Raw genomic sequence first — 12,677 nt, forward strand, 5'->3', positions numbered from 1 at the left:
AATCTTTAAAAAAAAAAAAAAAAAAAAAAAAAAAAAAAAAAAAAAAAATGTTGTTACAAGGAACTTTAGAATTTATGAATTTCTCAGCCCAAAGGAAGCCACAAAGGTGAACACCTAAACACTTAATTTTCAAAACAATAGCTCAAAATGTTTCTAATTGATCAAAGTACAAAAAATAAAAGTTGAAAATTATGTATTATTATGCTAATAATCAGCTGAAAAGGTCTTGGTTCTACCAGAAAACCTCAACTGCATGATCTTTTTCTGCATCCTCACTAATGCTATAATTAACAATACAACATTCTGTTGACTTCAATATCCTGTTATTACATAAATAAAACAATGGCAACAGTGCCTGTCAAGGCTGATTTATATGAGGTGCTGTTCTGAAATTTATTGGATTTCCATAATAAGAAATCATAGAGCATATCAACTTTTCCCATTAGACTTTCCAACAACAAATAAAAAATCCTGAACGACAAGAAAACCCACCATCTTACCTTAACCCAAGCCAGCAAATATTAACCATTTAATGTCGACTCATGTGGATGGAAACGTTTAAGTCAAGGGTGTGGGTATGGAATGAATGTCCAAAGGCTCCTCTCACACGCTTAGGGAAAACTTACGAAAGGGCCTCCTGGCAATGCCTTATTTGGGAGCTGAGAAGTATTTCATTCAAGTCATAAGCACTGCAAAGCTAATCCAGGTCCAGATGCTTTAGTGAAGGCCATTTATAATGAACAAACAAAAAATCGCTGACAAAAATTCTATGGACTTAATATTTTAGAAAAGAGAGATGAAAATGATCCTTAGAATAGTGTTATCTGTATAGTCTGCTGTGCCAACTTCATAACATCAAATTCTGGATGATCAAGTGTGATATGAACTTGAACTTGATTTCTCTATTGAATCATTCAACCATTTAGTATCTCTCTACCATGTATCAGGCATCAGACTAGGGTTAGAAAACACAAATAATTAATACTCAATAGTTAACAAATAGTGATACTTGGCCGAGTGCGGTGGCTCAAGCCTGTAATCCCAGCACTTTGGGAGGCCGAGACGGGCGGATCACGAGGTCAGGAGATCGAGACCATCCTGGCTAACACGGTGAAACCCCACCTCTACTAAAAAATACAAAAAACTAGCCGGGCGAGGTGGCAGGCACCTGTAGTCCCAGCTACTCGGGAGGCTGAGGCAAGAGAATGGCGTAAACCCAGGAGGTGGAGCTTGCAGTGAGCTGAGATCTGGCCACTGCACCCCAGCCTGGGCGACAGAGCAAGACTCCATCTCAAAAAAAAAAAAAAATAGTGATACTTATAGATCAGAGATGAAAAACTATTAAGCTGCTGGGAGCCTTGAATTCTTTGTTGAAGGAGATGTGGGTGTGCATAAATAAGCAAACAAATATGCACTCTGTTGAATACGTAAAGAGCTTAATCCAAATGTCTAAAAGATGCCCATATCTCAGGGAATAAAACTGTCCAGGCGGAGGTGAAATCTTTGTTGCATGATTATAAATTTTACTTACATACAGTGAATATATAGATATGTTTAGTGTTGGTAAGAAAATGGCAATGAATTACTGAGAAAGAAAAACCAAAATAATTTGAATTTTATTAGAAACCAGGAAAGATATCTGAGCCCAAAGAAGGAAATCCAATATCAGTTTAGGAAAAATAAGTCGGCATGATATATTCTATAAAACCTTAGTCTTAAACGATAGGGCTTTTCTGCAGTTTCTAAGTAGGAATATAAAGGCCTATTTTGTAAATGGCCAAATAAATGTAAACACTCAAAGGTGGCTAAATTAACCCCATTAGGATAAGACAGACCATCTACATGTTACATAGCATGATGTTTACAAATTATATGTCAGCTGCAAGTGTTCAGACGAGCCTAATGCAAACAGTGTATGAGGAAACACACACAGAGATATTTCCACACAAGATCTGTCTGGGGGAAACACTATTACTTCTTCATATTTAACATAATCTTATATTTAATACATAAAAATACAAATAAAACTTTTTATTTATTTATTAATTTTTTTTTTGAGATAGAGTCTCGCTCTGTCGTCCAGGCTGGAGTGCAGTAGCGCTGTCTCTGCTCACTGCAAGCTCTGCCTCCAGGTCACGCCATTCTCCTGCCTCAGCCTCCCAAGTAGCTGGGATTACAGGCACCGCCATCACGCCTGGCTAATTTTTGTAATTTTAGTAGAGACAGGGTTTCACTATGTTGGCCAAGCTGGCATGGAACTCCCAACCTCAGGTGATCCACCCACCTTGGCCTCCCAATGTGCTGGGATTACAGGAGTGAGCCACTGTGCCCAGCCAAACAAAACAATTTTACATTTATAGGTATTCACATTTGAAATATTAAAATAAAATAAAACATATCATTGCTACCTACAAAAAGGAATACACCCAATGTTACTAAGAAATCCCTCTTTTCCTAACGAGAGAGGCCAACATGTTTATTACATCTTCTCCCTCTACAGCAGTACAAAGTTGTTTCTTATGTATGAAAAGATAAGAAATACATGTTGACATAAATGAACAAACAAAGAACAACTGTCCTGAACTATCTGCCAGTTCACCAATGGACCAAAAGTAGTAATTCATGTGGCCATGAAAATAAGATATTTATTAACTGCCTCTGATTCTTCAATGACGCCTCTACTATTAAGAATGTGGGCCAGATCAGGTGGCTCACGCCTGTAACACCAGCACTTTGGGAGGCTGAGGCGGGCGGATCACCTGAGTTCGGGAGTTTGAGACCAGCCTGACCAATATGGAGAAATCCCATCTCTACAAAAAATACAGAATTAGCTGGGTGTGGCGCCACATGCCTGTAATCCTAGCTACTCGGGAGGCTGAGGCAGGAGAATCACTCGAACCTGGGAGGCAGAGGTTGTGGTGATCCGAGATCATGCCATTGCACTCCAGCCTGGGCAACAAGAGCAAAACTCTGTCTCAAAAAATAAGACATATGGCTAAAGTTTTATATAACCTGAAAACCATCTTCATTAAATTAAAACAAACTAAACACTCCAAACAAAAGGCAGAGCTTGCCAAACTGGATAAAAAGGCATGAAACAACTAAAGAACACAGGAGATGTTATCTTAAAAACAAAGAAAAAACAAGATTCAAAGTAAGAAATTGTAAAGAGATATACCATGCAGACAACAAGTGTAAGAAAACTATAGTGGCTGCATTAATATCAGACAAAATAGACTTCTAGACTAAGAATATTAGTAGACACAAAGAAGGTTACGGCAGAAAGGTAAAACGGTCCAAAGAGAAAGACAAATATTTTAAGTGTTCATGTGTTTAATAACCAACTTCAAATATATGAAACAAAAATTAACAGAATCAAAAGGAGAAACAACCAACTCTACAATCACTTTTTAAAAATTTTTTATTTTTGAGACAGGGTCTCGCTTTATTGGCAGGCTGAAGTGCAGTGGCGCGATCTCGGCTCACTACAACCTCCATCTCCCAGATTCAAGCAATTCTCCTGCCTCAGGCTCCTGAGTAGCTGGGACTACAGGTGCGTGCCACCACGCCCAGCTAATTTTGTATTTTTAGTAGAGATGGGGTTTCACCGTGTTGGCCAGGCTGCTCTTGATCTCTTGACCTCGTGATCCACCTGCCTTGGCCTCCCAAAGTGCTGTGATTACAGGTGTGAGCCACTGCGCCCGGCCTATACAATCACTATTGAAGACTTTCATACATATCTCTCAGTAACATACAACTAGGTGAAAAAAAAATTAGTGTAAGAGAAGGTATGAATACTAACATCAACCACTGACACCTGCATAACAGCACACCTAGTAACTACAGAGTATAACTTGATTATAAGGACACATGAAACATGAACCAAGCTGAGCCAAGAAACAAGTCTCAAAAGATTTCAAAATACTGAGGTGTTACTGAGTACTCTTTGACCATTGAATTAAATTAAATTAGAAATCAGTAACACTCCAAAAAATAAAACTTAGAGAAGCCCCAAGTATCTGGAAATTAAGGAATTTAGTACTAAATAATTCATGGGTCAAAGAAATCACCAAAAAACTCAAAAAAAATTTTGAACAGAATAATGGATCACAACAAATCAAAATTTGTGGTAAAATCAGCTATTTAACATCCCACTTTAGAAAGCAAGGAGGAAAATGATCAAATTAAACCCCAAATAGGTAGAAAAAAATTAATAAAGAACAGAAACCAATGAAATATAAAACAAATAGGAAAAACTAATAAAACCAAATTCTAAAAAGATCAATAATGTGGAAATATCTTTATATTGATCAAGAGGAAACAAATGACCAACCTGGGCAACGTGGAGTCCATCTTAAAAAGAAAAAAGAAGAAAGAAAAAAAAAGGCACTTTCTATATGAAAAAATTTAGATGGCTAAACTGTGAATTCTAGCAAACATTTGATTAAGAAAATAATATCAATCCTTTATAAACACCTTAAGAAAACAGAACAGAAAGAACTATTTCCCAACTAATTTTCTGAGGGAGTATTATTCTGATATGAAAACCAAAGTTCTTATTACAAAACTCCTTATTACAAAAAAAGAAGACTACAACTCAATATCCCTCATGAACACAAATGTAAAATTCCTTAACAAATTATTAGCAAGTTGAATCCAGTAGTATGTAGTGACCAAGCAGGATTCATCCTAGGAACAAATAGTTCCTTCACATTTGAAATCAATGTAATTCACTATATTAACAAAATAAAGAATAACAATCACATAGTAATCTCATTAGATGCAGAAGGAAAAAAAAAAAGGAACTGACAAAATTCAATGCCCATTCACAATAAAAACCTCAACAACCTGGATATATAAGAAAACATTCTAACTTGATTTAAAAAAAAAAAAAAAGGGCCAAGTGCAGTGGCTTATAATCTCAGCATTTGGGGAAACTGAGGAGGATCACTTGGGTCCTGGAGTTCGAGACCAGCCTGGGCAATATAGTGAGACCCCGTCTCTACAAAAAAATTTTAAAATTAGCTGGGCATGATGGCGTGCCCTGTAGTCTTAGCTACTCGGGAGGCTGAGACAGGAGGATTACTTGAGTCTGCGAGGTCCAGGCTGCAGTGATTCAAGACTGCTACACTGTACTCCAGCCTGGGCAATAGAACAAGACCCTTTCTCAAAACAAATAAATACAACAAAAACTGCATTGTACTTAATAATAAATGACTGAAAACTTTCTAAGATTAGAAAGATAATGTCCACTCTCATCACTTCTATTCAGTATTGCAGCAGAGGTCCAAGGAAGTACAATAAAGCACAAAAAAGAAATAAAACACACAGATCATAAAGGAAGAGGTAAAACTGTATTTGCATATGACATGTTTAGCAGGGCCAAGAAAAGCCAACATATAAAAACTGATTGTGTTTCTATGCTATTGATGACCATTTAGAAATTAAAATTTTAGTTACAATAGAATCCTCAAACAGGAAATACTCAGGAGTAAATTTAACAAAATGTTGTAAGATCTGTATTCCCAAAACATCTTATTGTAAGAAGTAAAAGAAAGCTGGGCATGGTGGCATGCACTTGTAGTCTCAGCTACTTAGGAGGCTGAAGCAGGAGATCACGAGAGCCAAGGACTTCAAGCCCAGATTGAACAACATAGCAAGATCCCTTAAAAAAAAATTTTTTTTAAATCAAAAAAATCAAAGAAAACTTCTTTAAAAATAGAGAAATATCATATTTATGGATTAGAAGATCCAATATTGTTAGGATGTCAGTATTTCCCAAACTGATCCATAAATTCAATAGAATCCCAATTAAAATTCCATCAGACTTTTTATTTATTATTATTACTATTTTTTTTGAGTCAGAGTTTCACTCTTCTTGCCCAGGCTGGAATGCAATGGCACGGTTTCAGCTCACTGTAACCTCTGCCTCCCAGGTTCAAGTGATTCTCCTGCCTCAGCCTCCCAAAGAGCTGAGACCACAGGCATGTGCCACCACACCTGGCTAATTTTTATATTTTTAGTAGAGACGAGGTTTCACCATGTTGGCCAGGCTAGTCTCAAACTCCTTACCTCAGGTGATCCGCCCAGCTCAGCCTCCCAAAGTGCTGGGATTACAGGCGTGAGCCACCGTGCCTGCCAGACTTTTTAAAACTTAGAAACTAGCAGGCTGATTCTAAAATTTACATGGAAATGGAAATTACCTCAAATAGCCAAAGCAATCTTTAAAATCACATTTAAAGTAGAAAGCCACCCCTGAGGTTAAGACCTCCTATACAGCTACAGTATTCAAAACACAGAGGCCCTAAAAACTATCAATGAGACAGAATAGAATCCAGAAAAAGATCCAACATAAACAAGCAGCTGGTTTTCAATAACAGTGTCAAGACAGTCAAATGACAAAAGTTTTTCCAACCAATACTGTTCCAACAACGGGTATCTGTGTGGACGAGAATCAGTTTTCACTCCATAATTAACACATTACAATTCAAAATGAACCGAAGACCTAAATGTAAGAAGTAAAGCTTCTAGAATAAAGCACAGAAGCAACCTTTGTAATCTTGGAGTAATCAGAGGTAGTACCATAAAAGGAAAATAAGGCTTCAGCATAAGTATATATTACAGTCAACATTAAGGAAAAAAAGTCAGGCCAGGTGCAGTGGTTCACGTCTTAATCCCAGCATTTTGGGAAGCTGAAGTGGGAAGATCACTTGAGGCCAGACATTCTAGACCAGCCTGGGAAACACAGTGAGGCCCTGTCTCTAGAAGAAACAAACAAACAAAAACCCTACAAGAATTAGCCAGGTGTGGTAGCCTATAGTCCCAGGTACTCAGGAGATTGAGGGAGGAGGACTGCTTGAGCTCGGGAGTTTGAGGTTACTGTGAGCTATAATCACTCCACTGTACTCCAGCCTGGGTGACACAGTGAGACTTAAAAAAAAAAAAAAGAAAAAAAATTTTTTTAAAAGAATGAAAAAAAGTCATGGTATGGTACAAATAATTCCCAATACATATGTAAAAGGACTTCTACCTGAAATATTAAAAAAAAAAAAATCCTTAAAGAAAAAAAATTTTTTGAAAGAACGAAAAAAAGTCATGGTATAGGACAAATAATTCCCAATACATAGATCAAAGGACTTCTACCTGAAATATTAACAAAAAATCCTTATAACTAAATCATAAAACAAAATTTTTTAAGTAAACAAATTATTTGAACAGATGCTTCACACAAAAAAATAAACAAATGGGCAATAAAACATGAAAAGATGCTCAACCCTATTAAATTAGGAAATTCCAATAAAACTTCAATGAGATACCCCACTACACATCCATTAAAATAGATAAAATTTTTAAAAAATAAGTGACAATAGCAAGTCTTGGTGAAGATGCTAAAGAGGTAAAATTATAACACACTACTGATGGGAATCTAAATTGGAACCACTTTAGAAACCTGTAGGCCGGGCGCCGTGGCTCATGCCTGTAATCCCAGCACTTTGGGAGGCCGAGGCGGGCAGATCACAAGTTCAAGAGATCCAGACCATCCTGGCCAACATGGTGAAACTCCGTCTCTACGAAAAATACAAAAAAAATTAGCTAGGAGTGGTGGCGCGTGCCTGTAGTTCCAGCTACTCAGGAGGCTGAGGCAGGAGAATTGCTTAAACCTGGAAGGAGGGGGTTGCAGCGAGCCCAGATCGCACCACTGCTCTCCAGCCTGGGCAACAGAGCAAGACTCCATCTCCAAAAAAAAAGAAAAAAAAGAAACCAGTTTGACAGTTTCTGAGAGAGCTTCCTACATACAAATAATCCTGCCACAGCAAGTATTTACCTGAGAGAACTGAAGATAAATGCCAACATAAAGACTCATATAACAATGTTGAAAAAACTTTGCTTTATAATGGCCAAAAGTTTATAAACAACTAGAATAGCCACCACCAGGTTAAAGAATATGAAAAAATTGTGAATATGCATATCCATACAAGGAAATACTTATCGATAACACGGGAATGAACCATCGATACATGAAACAACACAGATGGCTCTCAAAATCCTTATGCTGAAAGAAGTCATACAATATGATTCCATTCCTGTAACATTCCGCGAAATGCAAACTACCCTAAAAGGATTTAAAAAAAAAACAAAAAACCATTGAAAACACGATGCATCAATGGTTATCTGAGGCTGGAAGCCGAAAATGATAATAAGACGCCATGAGGCAACTTTTGGGGGTATTGGAAATGTTTTGTATCTTGACCTTCATAGTAGTTTCACAGGTTTATGTATCTGAAAAAACCCCTCAAATTTTTGACTTTGAAACCGAGCAGTTTATTATACATAAATCTTACCTTAATAAGTTGTTTCAAAAATTACACACTAGAAATCTTTTTTTTTTTGAGACGGAGTCTCGCTCTGTCGCCCAGGCTGGAGTGCTGTGGCCGGATCTCAGCTCACTGCAGGTTCCACCTCCTGGGTTCATGTCATTCCCCTGCCTCAGCCTCCTGAGTAGCTGGGACTACAGGCGCCTGCCACCACGCCTGGCTAATTTTTTTTTTTTTTGTACTTTTTTAGTATAGACAGTGTTTCACCGTGTTAGCCAGGATGGTCTTGATCTCCTGACCTCGTGATCTGCCCACCTCAGCCTCCCAAAGTGCTGGGATTACAGACGTGAACCACCATGCCCGGCCGAAATCTCTTTTGTTAATAATGAAGAAAAAACAGAATCAAAATAAGTAATCTCAGAGCTTAGATTCAAAAGTAGGTCCATATAATTGTCATAAAGAACTGATACCTCTGGGCAACATCGAGAGACATCATCTCTACAAGTAAAAATAACCAGCTGGGCCAGGCGCAGTGGTTCACACCTGGCAGGCAGATCACCTGAGGTCGGGAGTTCGAGACCAGCTTGACCAACATGGCAAAACCCTGTCTCTACTAAAAACACAAAATTTGCCAGATTTGGTGGCGCATGCCTGTAATCCCAGCTACTCGGAAGGCTGAGGCAGGAGAATCACTGGAACCTGGAAGGTTGCAGTGAGCGGAGATCGCGCCATTGCACTCCAGCCTGGACAACAAGAGCGAAACTCCGACTCAAAACAAAAACAAAAACAAAAAACAAAACAAAACAAAACAAAAAACAGCTGGGCATGGTGGCGCACACCTGTGGTACCAGCTACTCTGGAGGCTGAGGTAGGAGTATTGCTTGAGCCCAGGACGTCAAGGCTGCAGTGAGCCGTGATCCACCACTGCACTCCAGCCTGGGCAACAGAGCAAGATCCTGTCTGAAAAAAACAAACAAAAAAGAACTGACAGCTCAAAAATTTTCTACAGCAATTGCAGTTTTAAAAATGAAACGATTTATTTCAATGTACTCATATTTAAATACTCCTACTGGATGTTCAACACACTTTAATGTGGCCATATAGCCTATTTCATTTAATTTCTGTATTGTCCTAGGAAGCAGGAAATATATACTAATTATTCACAGGTTTCTTCTAAACTGATAAATGCCTAACCTTGTTTTAAATCTATGCTATACTCTAAGAAAACAATAAATGCTTCCTATATAACAATGTATATATCCTTTTAACTTATTACTTAACACAGCTCAAATCTTCTATTACTCTAGGGAAGTAAAAATCCCAGTAACTTCTCTCACAGGATATTTTCATTCACTTCACTTTTCATTAGGAAGACGCCTGCAACTAAAGTTTTCAGAGTCAGTTCAACAGTGAAGTACAAAAATTAAAACAGCACATAACTTTTCAATTCATCACAAAATATGTACACATAACCTAAGACACCTGAGCCATGTCAGGCTAGAGAGTTTCAGTGTCAAAAAATAAAAAATTGTACAACAAAAAAATCTCTGGGAGTGCTAATAAAACCTTCAGAAGGAGCTTGTCACAAAGAACCATGGGCAAAAGTAGCCAAAATGATTTCTATACTGAAGTATGGTCTACAGAATTCTTAGAGAGTTTGGAACAAAAAGGGAAATAAATCATATACATTCAAGAAAGTGCCAAAAATAGACATTTAATTAAATATGGCAAAATCTTCATTATTTAAAATCCAACTGACAGCACAGTTATGAAAGCAGAATTTTTTTCACACAGCTTTTATACAGAGAACAACAGACCAGACATAGTGGACCATGCCTGTAATCCTAGCACTTTGGGAGTCTGAGACAGGAGGATCATTTGAGACCGGGAGTTCGAAATCAACCGTGGCAACACAGTGAAACCGTGTCTCTACAAAAAAATAAAACTTAAAAAAAGGCCAGGTGCAGTGACACACAACTGTAATCTCAGCACTTTGGGAGTCCGAGGCAGGAGGATCACTGGAGCCCAGGAGTCCAAGACCAGCCTGGGCAATATAGTGAGATCTCATCTTAACAATATTCTTTTAAAAAATTAGTCAAGCACGATGGTGGGTGCCTATAATACCAGCTACAGCTCTTGGGAAGCTGAGGTGGGAGAAAAGCTTGAGCCTGGGCGGTGAGGCTGCAGTCAGCCAAGACTGTGTCACTGTACTCCAGACTGGGCAACAGAGCAAGATGGTCTCAAAGACAAACAAACAAAAATTAGCCGAGTGTGGTGGCACATGCCTGTAATCCCAGCTACAGCTACTCAGGAAGCTGAAGGGGGAGGATCGCTTGCGCCTGGGAGGTCAAGGCTGCAGTGAGCTGTGATTGTGCCACTGCACTCCAGCCTGGGTGACACAGCGAGACTTTGTCTCAAGAAAAAACAATAACGAACAACAACAACAACAGAAAAAAGTTCATATCAAGGACTTTCTCTTTGTACACACACTTTTAAGGTATTCTGAATTCACAAACATTCATATCTAACCTACCACAGCCTCTACTGGCTGTAGTATCATCAACCTCTGAGTTTCAGTTTTCTCATCTGTAAAATAATCCCAAAGGCCCCTTCTGGCTCAATCATATGCTCAAAATAAAGATTCTGTATTTAAAGCTAACAAACAAAAAAATCCCCACAACTATCCTATCAAATCAGTGAGAATGTACACAAACACAATATTTATGACAATGTAAAAAAACATTCTCTTATTTAGAGAATGGTGTATCCCTAGCAAAACCACTCAAATGTTATATCATACTCAAGAAACCTAATCATACTAGGAATAAAAATCAGCCATATCATGCAGATATCTACATGTTTCCTCAAAAGCAAGCTGCGTAGTAGAAACTGTAGTAAAAAGATCTCTAAATCAGGAATGGGATTACTTTCTTCCCTCTGTTAGGAGCTTTTGGGATTGTCGGTATTTAAGTCATCTGGCCGCCTTGGATTCTTATCTATTCAGAGACTGGGACAGATGATCTCGAAAGTCTCTTCCAACTATAGTGACCTCTCAAGAAAAAAAAAAAAGAAAGAACAAAGGGGTGCTTAAATGACATTTGGTTAATCATCAGAAGAGGTGCTCAGCCTCATACTCAACAGCCTACATACACATACAGAACCATGCAGACTATCAATATACCAGAAATTGATTCCATAAATATCATTACCTCTTCAGATTTAATGGTTTCACATTAGTAATGAGAGAGAGGACTTATTTCATGTAACTTTAAAATACATTCATATTCCTATACAGCCCCATGGGATATAGCCTAAGGCCAAAATAAAGTCTAAAAACAACAACAAATAAAGAGAACGAAAGACAACTGGTTTCAGTAATCATATTGTTTGCAGCAGTGTGTTGTTATTTGAGCTGCTGTGTGTTTATAACGGGATTAAAGCAGATGAGTAATGATGATGGTATGTCACGCAACCAACTCAGTAACATTAGCCTCATTTATTTCATTTTACTTTTAATTTCTTAGAAATTATTCTTGTAAAACATTTCATAGTCATGTAAAATATTAACATGTTCTGAAGTATATTTTATAAAAAACAAGTTTATGCAAAAAAGTTTAGCTTCTTCCCATCCCTCCATGTGCTTTAAAATAAATACATTGTCTCAGAAACAGTGAAGTACAAAAGCACGGCTTTTAGATTCCAATCTTGGGGGTATGACCTTAAATTGTGACTTAATCTCTCTCAACTTATTTCCTTATGTCTAAAAAGGTGATAATAATAGAACCTAGAGGCCGGGCGCGGTGGCTCACGCCTGTAATTCCAGCACTTTGGGAGGCCGAGGGGGGTGGATCACGAGGTCAGGAGATCAAGACCATCCTGGCTAACATGGTGAAACCCCGTCTCTTCCAAAAATACAAAAAATTAGCCAGGCATGGTGGGCGCCTGTAGTCCCAGCTACTCGGAAGGCTGAGGCAGGAGAATGGCGGGAACCCGGGAAGCGGAGCTTGCAGTGAGCCAAGATCGCGCCACTGCACTCCAGCCTGGGCGACAGAGTGAGACTCCATCACAAAAAATACAAAAAAAAAAAAAATAAAATAAAAATAGAACCTAGAGGGGGTTGTGAGGATTAAGCAAGATCTTCTATGCACAGTACTTGGCTTTGTGAAGCCGCAGTGAAGTATCAGGTACTATTATTAGGATCTCATTTGAGAATCACCTCAAACCTGTAGCACAGACACAGATTAGGAAATTAACCTGGAGGTGCCACATCACAGGCCTGGAGCCCCCAAGGCACCCAACAGCCAAGACCACAACTCACTCCTGAGTCTGCAGGCGACTTCACGCTCCGCACTCACCACACAT

General features: G+C 38.4%; 1 protein-coding gene across 2 annotated transcripts in view; it reads right to left on the reverse strand.

The window, feature by feature from the left end:
• The window catches only part of RERE (arginine-glutamic acid dipeptide repeats), a 470,948-nt gene that overhangs the window by 129,486 nt on the left and 328,785 nt on the right, over positions 1–12,677 (reverse strand). The window lies entirely within an intron of this gene.

Source organism: Theropithecus gelada, chromosome 1, assembly GCF_003255815.1.
Source record: "Theropithecus gelada isolate Dixy chromosome 1, Tgel_1.0, whole genome shotgun sequence".
Lineage (NCBI taxonomy): Eukaryota > Metazoa > Chordata > Mammalia > Primates > Cercopithecidae > Theropithecus > Theropithecus gelada.